This window comes from Nylanderia fulva, unplaced genomic scaffold, assembly GCF_048542155.1.
Source record: "Nylanderia fulva isolate GAGA-0341 unplaced genomic scaffold, ASM4854215v1 Scaffold2, whole genome shotgun sequence".
Lineage (NCBI taxonomy): Eukaryota > Metazoa > Arthropoda > Insecta > Hymenoptera > Formicidae > Nylanderia > Nylanderia fulva.
Genome location: NW_028190263.1, coordinates 1019817 through 1032114, shown reverse-complemented (window position 1 = coordinate 1032114; position 12298 = coordinate 1019817). Strand labels below are relative to the sequence as shown.

Genomic DNA, 12298 nt, shown 5'->3' with positions numbered 1-12298 from the left:
TTTTGTACCAATTTGATAGCCAGTTATTCTGATTTCGTGAGCTTTTTCAAACAAACCTTGGTCGTCGTGATTGCGAATCAAACACTTTCCGTCCAATCGCGAGCAGCCGCGCCGCATCGATATTCCGTCAAAGTAGTAAATCGACGGTATCCCGTCGAATCGAGCCGAAAAATATTTAATTACTAAATCCGGAATAGCGGCACGTCGAGTTCCTCCCACGCTCGTACATCCCGCAGGGCATATTCACTCTCCAACAAGCTTCAATCACCCTCCGCACATCGTATTTCCCCTATTTCGGTTTAATATTTATAGAACGTATGCAGATATCATAATAAGGTAAATCGTTTGCGATTGTGCGTGAGGGTGCATATGAGTGTACGAATTGCCTCATTATGATATATCGTGAACGAAGTTCAGCGAAATAATATAGTTCCCTTTATAATTGAAGCTTTTATTGTTTGTAGCGAAATTATATTAAGCTAATAAAAAATACACTTTACAAAAATATAAACTCTGCCTCTTTCTCTCTAAAATTATTGCTTATATTTAAAACTCATAAATTTGCATTCTTAGTAGCTTTTTGTCAAAAATTATTAGACTGTCCGTTAATTAGTAAATAAATCATAAATTTTATCAATAGAAAATCCTATACAAATCACTTATTTTTATCAGAAGATTCATGTTATCAAGTGTCAAAATCCCGCATAGTTGCATAATATAATTGCGCGCGATAGAAACAATAATGACGACTGTAATCTGCATCGACTGAACGTGCGTTTTAGAGGAACCGCGCCGCCGTATAGAGAGTGGTTCATGCGTAATTAATGAAACCAATAAAGCCGTTCGCACCCGCGGAAATTCGTTAAATTTAATTGGACGCGAGTAATCCTACGGATGAACGAGGAGTTGCATGAAGAATGGGAGGGAGGGAGTCTGTGGGTGGTTGCATAGAGGGGTAGAAGACCAGGTGGGTTCTAAACACGACAGAGGAGAAACATCCGAGATGAGATATCGATTCCATAGTTGATGAAGCATCGCGTACGTGGAATTCGAAGATCATTAAAAACGGCGGGAATCGACGTGAAAATAAAGTATCAAAAGAAATGATTCCGCGAAAATAAAATATCAAAAGAAATGTTCCCGCGAAAGTTGCAAAAGAATTTTTTTCGACTAGTATTTCTACATGCAAAAAGATCTCATTACCTTTATCAAAGCACATATCTTTTCAGATATTTTTATTTTAAATTTTGACAATATAATTCTATATATATAAATTTTCATGTTAAATAAATTCTTGATACTTATATCAATGTTTTTGTTATATAACTTCTCGCAAATAGTTTCAAATTAATATTAATAAAAATAATAATCTATGAATAGTTTAAGAGACAATATTTTATTTTCGTCATTTTAATTAATTTAATTCGGCAACAATAAAATGTATCATCCTACAGCCATCTATTAGAACAACGAGGAACTCGTTGGTAAGAGAATTCTGTACATTCCCATCCCGAAAATTCGCGGTGGATATTTAAGTGTTTCAATGATCGTGTATTTCAGAATCGCAATAATAATTACTAACTCGTCACATGAATATCGATGAATGTCAATACATGACATTGCGAAGATCAGACACGGATTTTAGTGACGTCGATCTGCGCACATTTTTTATTTAACGCTCGCGCGAAACAGAGCAAGCGGATTTAAGAGGCGACGCAACGCGTCATCGCGATCGAGGATGCAATATATCGCCATTAATCCGACTGACGAGTAACAACGTTTCACGCCACGTCGCATTACAAGAGCGAGTTCCGCGTTACGCTTTCCGGCAGTCTCGTTGCGTTATTGAGAGAATTCGGTCGACACTGAAATATCGCATTTCCAACTAAATCTGGCCGAATCTAATTTTACGGGACCCATGTGCATTAGCGAATTAATGCACTCCATTCCTGGTGGACCAAGTGATGAGCTGTATTTGCATGACATTATACTTGCCGCCCATCGTCGTCTCTCGTTCCGCCCCTTCAATCCTGTCTCTAATTATACGTGTAGCACCACTATCGGCCCTTGCACAGGTGATAATCATATTACTATCCTATCAACGTTATTGCCATTCCTGAACGCATACCACGATCGCACTATTTGAAGTGCTTGGACTAGAGCGGATCGATCGGCTGACAAGAGGGCCCCGGAGTGTGTCCTCTCGCAGTTCATTCGAGGGAGGACGAGAGAGGCTAAGGAGAAGAGAGATTAGACAATGGCTTTGTATTTGTCAATTGATAATTAGTGGAGAATCTCTAATGGAATTGTGTTGTACGCAAATGTTTAAAATATATGTGTAACGTATACACAGAGAGAATTTTCTCTTAGAATTTACCCTGAAAATCATAATAATCGTGAGACAATATATGGTATTGTAAGAATTTTCTAAGAGAATTTCGTGATTAATATTTACCACAATAAACATATTAATATATCTACTACAATAAGATATATGTTCAATTGTACATATTAATATTTTTTATTGTAGTAAATATTAATCAGATAAACTCTTATAAAATTTTTTCTATATTTTTCCATGATTACCATATGATTTTCAGTAAATTCTAAGAAAAAAATTCTTTTCGTGTATAATATTATTTTCTCTCTGCACCTTGAGAAAAACCTGAAGTTATATATTCTTGAATTTATTTAATAAGTATACATTTAACTTGAAAAATTTTTTACCGCGGACAAGAATTATATTTATTTTTATGATACGAGATAATTTTAATTACCATAAAAAATTTGTTTAAAAAATTATAGTAATTATATATCTAATAAAATATCTTCTATGAATCATTTTTCTTTCTTTTTGCCTTTTATATTCCTACTATTGTGAGTCTCCATCGCATAGGATACAAATACGTATCAGACAGAGCGCAAACAATACTTGAATAAATAACGATCGAAACGGGCAACGAACTTTCGTGGAAGTTGCCGAAAGTAGAATGGGGAGCTATCAGGCAATCCTACAAGCAACGAAGAAATGCAGCAAACGTACTATAAGTTGGAGTAATCTCACCCGTTCGAAAATAAATTTATGTGAGAAAAGAAAAATGAGACAACATTATATGAGCTCTGCAGATCTATAAGAAAAGTACCAATGCTTAACGAGAATCAAGAGTATTTTTAATTTATATATAAAAAAAAGTATCAAATTAATATTAGATTAAAATAAAAGTATAGTATAAAAATATTTTGTAAATTAAATATATAAAAAAATTGATTTTTCGTCTTTAAGTCTATATATAATTTAGATATAAAAAGTATCAAATTGATATTAGATTAGAATGAAAGTAATATGTTTAAAAATATCAAATATATTAAAAATAGATTTTTGTCTTTAAATTTAATTAAAAATAAATCTTTTATATAAAATAACCTTTTGAATCTAATTGGTTAAATATATCCAAAATTATTTCTAATTTTCTAATTTTAATTCGTAAAAGAAATAATTATAGATTCAGCAGAAAAAATTTGTTATTTCAAAAAAACGATCAACTTCAATGGGATTCTTTGGTATAAAGTATCGTATACACTTTATCAAATGTGTTGCACATCGCCTCGCTGTATCAAATCACATAATGCCGGTAATTTCAAGAATACATACGTGCAGAAAGACTAATTTTTAGCATCGGCAATTAGAGAGCGCGCGTAGAAAAGAAATCGTCGTACTCTGTAATTCTTTATACAAACATCCAGCACCCTGGCGGCGCCTGCATTCACGGGTCCCTTTCCACGCACGAGCATATATACGCACGCGATATGCAAATCCGCAGATAAAGCACATCGGATCTGATCGCGGTCGCTCGTAATTTGCGCAACCCGCGCATTTTTCTAATGAGATTTTTTTATAATTAAAGGATAAGAGTGAGCGCGCGCACGCGTATATCTTAACGCGCTCCTTTATCAGGGCAATTGTTATCAACGTAATTCAATAAAGCCTGCCTACGAGAGCCTCTCCAAACGAGCTTATTCCCTGTCATTATTTCATTATTGAAGACGATAATATCACGATATCTACTAATCCTTACGTCAGCATATTATTGTAAGTGTTTTTATTCGCAAACTTTCCCTAATCCTTTCTTCAATGTTTCGATCTCTTTCAAAGATAAATCGGATGATTTTTTGCAGAGTGAGCGTAATAAACGCATTTTCGATATTCGAATGTATTTATTTAGGTATTACGAGTTTCTTTCGAATTATTGTGAAAAATATCGCGTTTAAATCTTATATATATATATATATATATACACACACACACACACACACACACACATATATATATATATATATATATATATATATATTATAATGAATTAAAAACGGATAGACTTCCGAAACAGTAATTTAATCTATATATTTATACGATTGAAAGCGCAGATAATGCATGACGAATAAAACCGAGAAGTAATATATCAAAATCTTATTAAATAACACTGTATTAATTCTTATAAATGTTATTTAATTCAATATATCAATATCCATTCACACACATAAAGTATATTATTATTTACGTATAATTATATTTATCAAATTATATAGATCTGTTGATTTTTTATCAGTAGTTTGTTAAAAAAATATAATTTGAAATATACTTCTAAATGTATCATAAAAATCATTTAAAATTTATATATTAATTTAATTTGAAGCAAGATATTATTATGTACCATTAATAAAACATCTAAATATTATATGTAAGTAATGTATAAACTTTTTGACTTCTCAATTTACTTCTCAATTAAAACAATGTTACGCAAGTAGGGAATCTCATCTAGCCTAACTTTATTCATTTCTTATTAAAAATTAAATTATTTTACGTTTAACTCTTTACGTCAACATTTTTATAGAAATATAGACATTGTTATAGATCGCATTGATTTCAAAGCAATTTCAGCGGAAAAAACCAGTCAAAATTTAATTTGACTCACCGATATCGCTAATTCATATCAGGATCAGTCACATCTCGTATTTGGATCTGCAATAAAAAATAATATCGTCGATTAGAGTTAATAAGTTAAACAAGTATATTTAACAATTAAAAATATACATATAATCTCTTTTGCAATAAAAATTTAATTTTTAAATGTATAAAAATAGTTTAAAAATTATTCTATAAAATTACAAAAAAAAGTTAATTATAAGTATATAAATAATATATTTCAAATTAAAAAATCTATATAAACTCATTCTTTTGTAATGTATATTGATTATTCATTATTAAAATAAAAAGAATTTAATATATAAAAACTTATATTCATTATAATAAATTAATTTATATTATAATAATGTTTAAATTATTCTGATGAGATTTTTTTAATTTATTAAATTTTAACCGTGAAATATTCAAATAAACATTTTATATAATTTTGTCAAAAAAAAGGCGTTAACTGGTGATGTTTTATTATTAGACTTTATTTGTATATTATACATATTGTCTTTCAAGTATTATTTATGTTTACATCCGTAAGAATCAAGAGCCTCTTCGTAGGAGAAGCGACAAAACATCCAATCGGTTAACGACATTCTCTATGATAAAATTATATAAAAGGCCTAATATCTTTTTTACCTTTGAGTCGATTTGGCTTGGCCCGAACCGTATCCTTCGGTGCTGCAACGCCTAATCCATAGGAATATCACAAAATACACTTTGCACTCGCGTTACTTTTTCTCGTTTGCGACACGTGCGGCGACGCTCGGGTTTTAATTATTATATTTTCGTTTCGATAAAACGCGAAATCGCGGGAGCTTATTCGCGCGCGAATAAAACCGATGCTCCATTTTCGCGTCGCCGCTTTTTTCGAAGCCCTTATAAGTCGGAAGACTTTATTGAACGACGACTTCCCCCGCGGCGCACTCAGGAGTCGCCGATATGCCAGAATTGGCCACTACACTTCACTATATATTTCCTTGTATATTTCATTGTCTATTTCACCGAATATTCGACGACGAAGAAACAAGAAACGTTCCCCGAATACCGCGTATACACTCGCGTATTTAGGTTAAGTATTTGTCGAGTAGCGCGAGAACACTGAACAATATTGCGATGTCTCGAGTCTCGATTTTACACGCACTGTTGCTGCTATCTTCATCTTGCATCGCCGAACGAATCTATCTCTTTCTCTCCGATCTCGCCGGTCTCTTTTTACTTTTTATTATCTAATCTAACCTAATCGCGTAATTTTATTCTACTCATAATATTGTTTTTGATAATAAATACTACACAATAATCATAATACTCATTTCAGAATATTTTGAACGATATTTTCGTAATTTCGTGTAAAGATTAGTATATATATAGGTATATCGTTTTTATTCTTTATATATTTATCATGGAATATAACCGCGAACTTCAGTCTATCTCTTTAAAAGATTCTAGCCAATTAAGCATTAAAAAAAATTAGATCCGTTTCACAACTTACTTTCCATGAAAAGTTTTAACGAAATTATTTTAATATAATTATTGAATATATATATTTTATAAATTAAACTTCGGCTCGTATACAATTAAAATATGTGATATAATAAAAGGCCGGCTTGCCGGAAGATCAAGTCACATATCTAGTAGAAAAATTTAATGATTGTCACGATAGATTAAAATTCACAATAGAAAGAGAGGATAACCGTAGCATAAGTTTTTTAGATATCTTACTCAAAATTATAAATAACATAATATACATAGATTGGTTTCAGAAAAAAACATTTTCGGGTAGAACACTCTCATATCATTCAAATCATCCTATATGCCACAAAAAAAAGTGTAATATATAATTTAGTAGACCGGTCAATATTATTATCACATCCCCGTTTTCATAGTAAAAATTTAACATTAATCATAGAGATTTTATTGAGCAATAGTTATCCTCTTGATCTCATTTTCTCAGAAATCAATAATAGACTGAAGTTCCTTATTGTTAATAGATTAAACAAAGAAATGACTCAAGATATAAATAACGAAATCATAAATAATGACAATAATAAAAAATTCATAGCGATACCTTATATTGAAAGAATCTCGGAACTAGTAGCATCAGAATTAAAGAAATCAAATATAACAGTAGGATACAGATGTCTAAAGAAATTAAACAGAGTCATAAAAACGCAAAAAGACAGAGATAAGCTCCAAAATAATTCGGGGGTCATATATAAGATTTCGTGTAATAATTGTGATGCTACATATGTAGGACAGACGAAAAGACAATTAGGTACAAGAGTAAATGAACATAAAAATAATATTAGATTAGATTCAGCAAGGCACTCGGTGGTTTCTGATCATATTGTAAAATTTACACACAATTTCAATTGGAACGACACAAAAATCCTAGATTATGAAAAGAATTATTATAAAAGGTTGATATCAGAAATGATATATATTAAAGAAGAAAACAACAGTATCAACCTAAAAAAGGACACCGAGCGTCTTGACGGTTCTTATTATGATATTCTAAAAAAATTGTCTACGTCATCTTAAAAATTGGGTATATATACAGCGCGCCGACATTGTAAGATACAGATATCGATTTGTTTTTTAAAAAAGTACACATTGTGATTATGTTAAGTAAAAAGAAATAATTTTTTAACAAAGGTGTTATGTTCGTTGACAAAAAAGTAAGTTAATACTATTTATTAAAAATCTAAATGTATTGTAATATTTGAGCGGATATATTAATTTGTTCACAGTGTCGTTACATAATATAACAGCATCTGACGCTCTAACTCATGCCAACAATCATGAATTTTGTACTGCGTTCGTCATATAATCTTATAATTGTTGTATTTATTTATGATGTCGAAATGACTAAATTAATTTTTTAACATATTATTAGGATATTGAGAAAGACTGTCGTACAGTCGAAACGTTTATCGTAACTTTTGTATAGTATGACGTAAATTAATAAATAAAAATTTTTCAATTATTAGCATATAAGCTCGTTAAGTTGGCCTTTTATTATATCACATATTATAATTATTGAAATTAAAAGGATTATAATATATGAAAAAAATCGTTTTTTAATATACTAATATATAAATTTCTATAGAGATATTTTCGTAACTTTAATTTATATTATCTTGATGATTGCCACGCAAATATATATATAAGAAAAGAGATCGCATTGATTTCAAAGATAGCGATTTAGTACCTTAAATTTGACTCACCAATATCGCTGATTCAGGATCAGTCATCTCGGACCTGCAACAAAAAAATAATATAAATTAGATTTAATAAATTAAATAAGTATATTTAACAATTAAAAATATAATTTTCCTTTACAATAACGTTATTTATTAAAATAGTGTAAAAATTATTGTACAAAATAACAAAAAATTAATTATAAATAGAAAAATAATATAAAATTTTTAATTAAAATAAAATCTATAAACTTACTCTCTTGTGATGTATATTCATTATTAAAATAAAAAGAATTTTATATAATAAAACCTTATCTTCATTATAATAAATTAAATTAAATTTATATTATAAGTATTTAAATATTCTGAGTACATTCTTTTAAATTATTAAATTTCAACCGTGAAATATTAAAATAAATATAAAATCTCTTTACCTTCGAATCGATCCTGTTTGGCCCGAACCGAATCCTTCGGTGCTGCAACGCCAAATCGTGAGAAATACCACATCTGCATTTAAAATAACAATCAATTAAAATTATGGTATATTCATTATAATAAATTAAATTTTTATATTATAATTATTTAATTGTACTGAGATTGTTTCGAATTTTTAAATTTTAACCATAAAATATTAAAATAAATATAAAATCTCTTTACTTTCGAGTCGATTCTGCTTGGCCCAAATCCTTCAATGCTGCAACGCCAAATTCGTGAGAAATATATCCACATCTGCAACTAAAGCAACAAATAATCAATTAAAATTATGGTACATTCATTATAATAAATTAAAAAATAAATAAAATATGAATAATATATATATAATATAAATTAAATAAATTATATTATAATAAGTATTCAATTATACTGACGAGATTCTTTCAAATCATTAAATTTCAACTGTGAAATATTAAAATAAACATATCAACTCTTTACCTTGGAGTCGATCCTACTTGATCCGAACCGAATCCTTCGGTGCTGCAACGCCAAAGTCATCAGAAATATAATCACATCTGCAATTGAAGCAACAAATAATCATGTCAATTAAAATTATAATGTATTCATTATAATAAATAAAATAGAATTTACATTATAATAATTGTTTAATTATACTGAAGAGATTCTTTCAAGTTAATTAAACAAATGTGAAATATTAAAATAAATATCAAATCTCTTTACCTTCAATTGTATCTTGATTAGCCCAAATCCTTCGATGCTGCAACGCCAAATTCGTGAAAAATACAACCATATCATACATCTGAAACAATAAATAACAAATTAATGTTATGGTATATTTATTATAATAAATTGAATTAATTTATATTGTAATAATTATTTAATTATTCTGAGAAGATTCTTTCAAGTTATTAAATATTAACTACATAATATTAAAATAAATATATCAACTTTACCTTGGAGTAGATCCTTGGTCTTCAACCCTTCAATGCTGCAACGCCAAATTCATGAGAAATACAATTACATGTGCATCTGAAACAACAAATAATCAATGAAAATTATGGTATATTTATTATAATAAATTAGATTAAATTTTTTATATAATTATTTAAATATTCTGAGGAGATTCTTTCAAATTATTAAATGTCAACCGTGTGAAATATTAAAATAAACATCAAATCTCTTTACTTTCGAATCGATTCTGCTTGGCCCAAATCCTTTAATGCTGTAACGCCAAATTCGTGAAAAATACATCCACATCTGCATCTGAAATAATCATATCGATTACAATTATGGTATATTCATTATAATAAATTAAATTAAACATATATATTATAGTAAGTATTTAATTATACTAAGGAGATTTTTTTCAAATTATTAAATTTCAACCATAAGATATTAAAATAAACATATCAACTCTATACCTTGGAGTCAATCCTGCTTGGCCCAAATCCTTCAGTGTTGCAATGCCAAATTTGTGAGAAATATATCCACATCTGCAATTGAAGCAACAAATAATCAATTAAAATTATGGTATATTCATTATAATAAATTAAAAAATAAATAAAATATAAATAAAATATATATTTAATATAAATTAAATAAATTATATTATAATAAGTATTCAATTATACTGACGAGATTCTTTCAAATCATTAAATTTCAACTGTGAAATATTAAAATAAACATATCAACTCTTTACCTTGGAGTCGATCCTGCTTGACCCGAACCGAATCCTTCGGTACTGCAACGCCAAAGTCATCAGAAATAGGTATAATCACATCTGCAATTGAAGCAACAAATAATCATGTCAATTAAAATTATGATATATTCATTATAATAAATAAAATAAAATTTACATTATAATAATTGTTTAATTATACTGAAGATTCTTTCAAGTTATTAAACAACTGTGAAATATTAAAATAAACATCAAATCTCTTTACCTTCAAATTGATCTTGATGGGCCCAAATCCTTTGATTCTGCAACGCCAAATTCGTGAAAAATACAACCATATCATGCATCTGAAACAATAAATAACGAATTAAAGTTATGGTATATTTATTATAATAAATTGAATTAAATTCATATTGTAATAATTATTTAATTATTCTGAGAAGATTCTTTCAAGTTATTAAATATTAACTACATAATATTAAAATAAATATATCAACTTTACCTTGGAGTAGATCCTTGGTCTTCAACCCTTCAATGCTGCAATGCCAAATTCATGAGAAATACAATTACACGTGTATCTGAAACAACAAATAATCAATGAAAATTATGGTATATTTATTATAATAAATTAGATTAAATTTTTTATATAATTATTTAAATATTCTGAGGAGATTCTTTCAAATTATTAAATGTCAACCGTGTGAAATATTAAAATAAACATCAAATCTCTTTACCTTCAAATTGATCTTGATTGGCCCAAATTCTTCGATGCTGTAACACCAAATTTGTAAAAAATACATCCATATCTGCATCTGAAATAATCATATCGATTACAATTATGATATATTCATTATAATAAATTAAATTAAATTTTTATATTTTAATTACTTAATTATTCTGAAGAAATTCTTTCGAATTATTAAATTTCAATCGTGAAATATTAAAATAAACATAAAATCTCATTACCTTCGAGCCTGTTTGGCCCGAGCCGAATTATTTATTGTCGAGCATATCGTATTTCGGAAATGCTGTGCAAGTACTTGTAACTTTGTTCAGAGTAAAAATTTTCGGTCGAATTTCGGAGAACGTAATCGTCGCGATTTCCGAGCTATCGACGTGCGATATCTCCGAACAATTGAGTACCAAAAAGTTGCGTCGAAACTCGGATAGATAAAATTCGTAATGGCACAAATACCGAGAATCGCCCGGCTCGAGCAGCGGCGTCCCGATTCCAGGAATCATCTTCTGGAGCGAAGATTCCGAGGACCCGACACTTCGCGAAACAAGGATTGTTATCCGAACACTATATACACTCGCGATCGTCGCGTATTTCCATAATGTACGATTAGTATGCACTTCTGCCTTTTTGCCAAGTATTTTCCGACTTGACGATCACGACAAAATTTTACGAGGGCAACGAAGATATTGAAATAAATAATAGCAATATGGCGGCGATACTTTGTTGTCGTCGATCCACGATTTTTGCGATAATTACGAGCTTCGCTCGTCGCGGAAGACTACTTCGACACGATGATGCTGAAGTACAACCAGAAACGCGCAATCGCCCACTTGGAATACGATCGACAACGCCGAAAAACTCCGAGATTTTCGCGTCGAAAGCGCACCCGGTAATTCGACCCATCCTCAGTAGACTTGCTCGCGTGAACTTTTGGCGGTTCGAGCTGTGACGTCACGCCACACGTCGAAGGACCCATATGTTTGAGCGAGATTCTCGACCGACGAGATCAATCTCGCGCCTGCGATTGCGATTGCGATGTTGATACGCGCGACGCGATAGGATTTGTATAATAATTGACTACGTATAGATTAATTAATTAATTCTCAATCAACTAATTATAATACTCAAATACTCACACTTTCACGTACCGGCGACGAACGCGGGAACGTTGATTCCGTACAATAAATCCACAAGAGGGCAGCACTAGAGTGTGTTCGAAAATATGTCCACCTAGGGTGCGTTCCGTTATGCACTAC

At 30.0% G+C, this 12298-nt stretch overlaps 2 long non-coding RNA genes across 2 annotated transcripts; both read right to left on the bottom strand.

The window, feature by feature from the left end:
- Positions 1–8121: 8121 nt before the first annotated feature.
- On the bottom strand, positions 8122–9168 carry LOC114945208 (uncharacterized). Its single transcript, XR_003822360.2, has 4 exons — positions 9106–9168; positions 8830–8907; positions 8607–8679; positions 8122–8233 (listed from the first exon to the last, which is right to left on the bottom strand). It is a non-coding gene; the product is annotated as an uncharacterized LOC114945208 (long non-coding RNA).
- A 200-nt stretch (positions 9169–9368) lies between these two features.
- LOC114945388 (uncharacterized) lies at positions 9369–12240 on the bottom strand. The gene is made up of 9 exons (XR_003822386.2): positions 12179–12240; positions 11038–11115; positions 10806–10881; positions 10572–10650; positions 10328–10408; positions 10050–10121; positions 9814–9891; positions 9582–9657; positions 9369–9427 (listed from the first exon to the last, which is right to left on the bottom strand). It is a non-coding gene; the product is annotated as an uncharacterized LOC114945388 (long non-coding RNA).
- Positions 12241–12298: the final 58 nt, after the last annotated feature.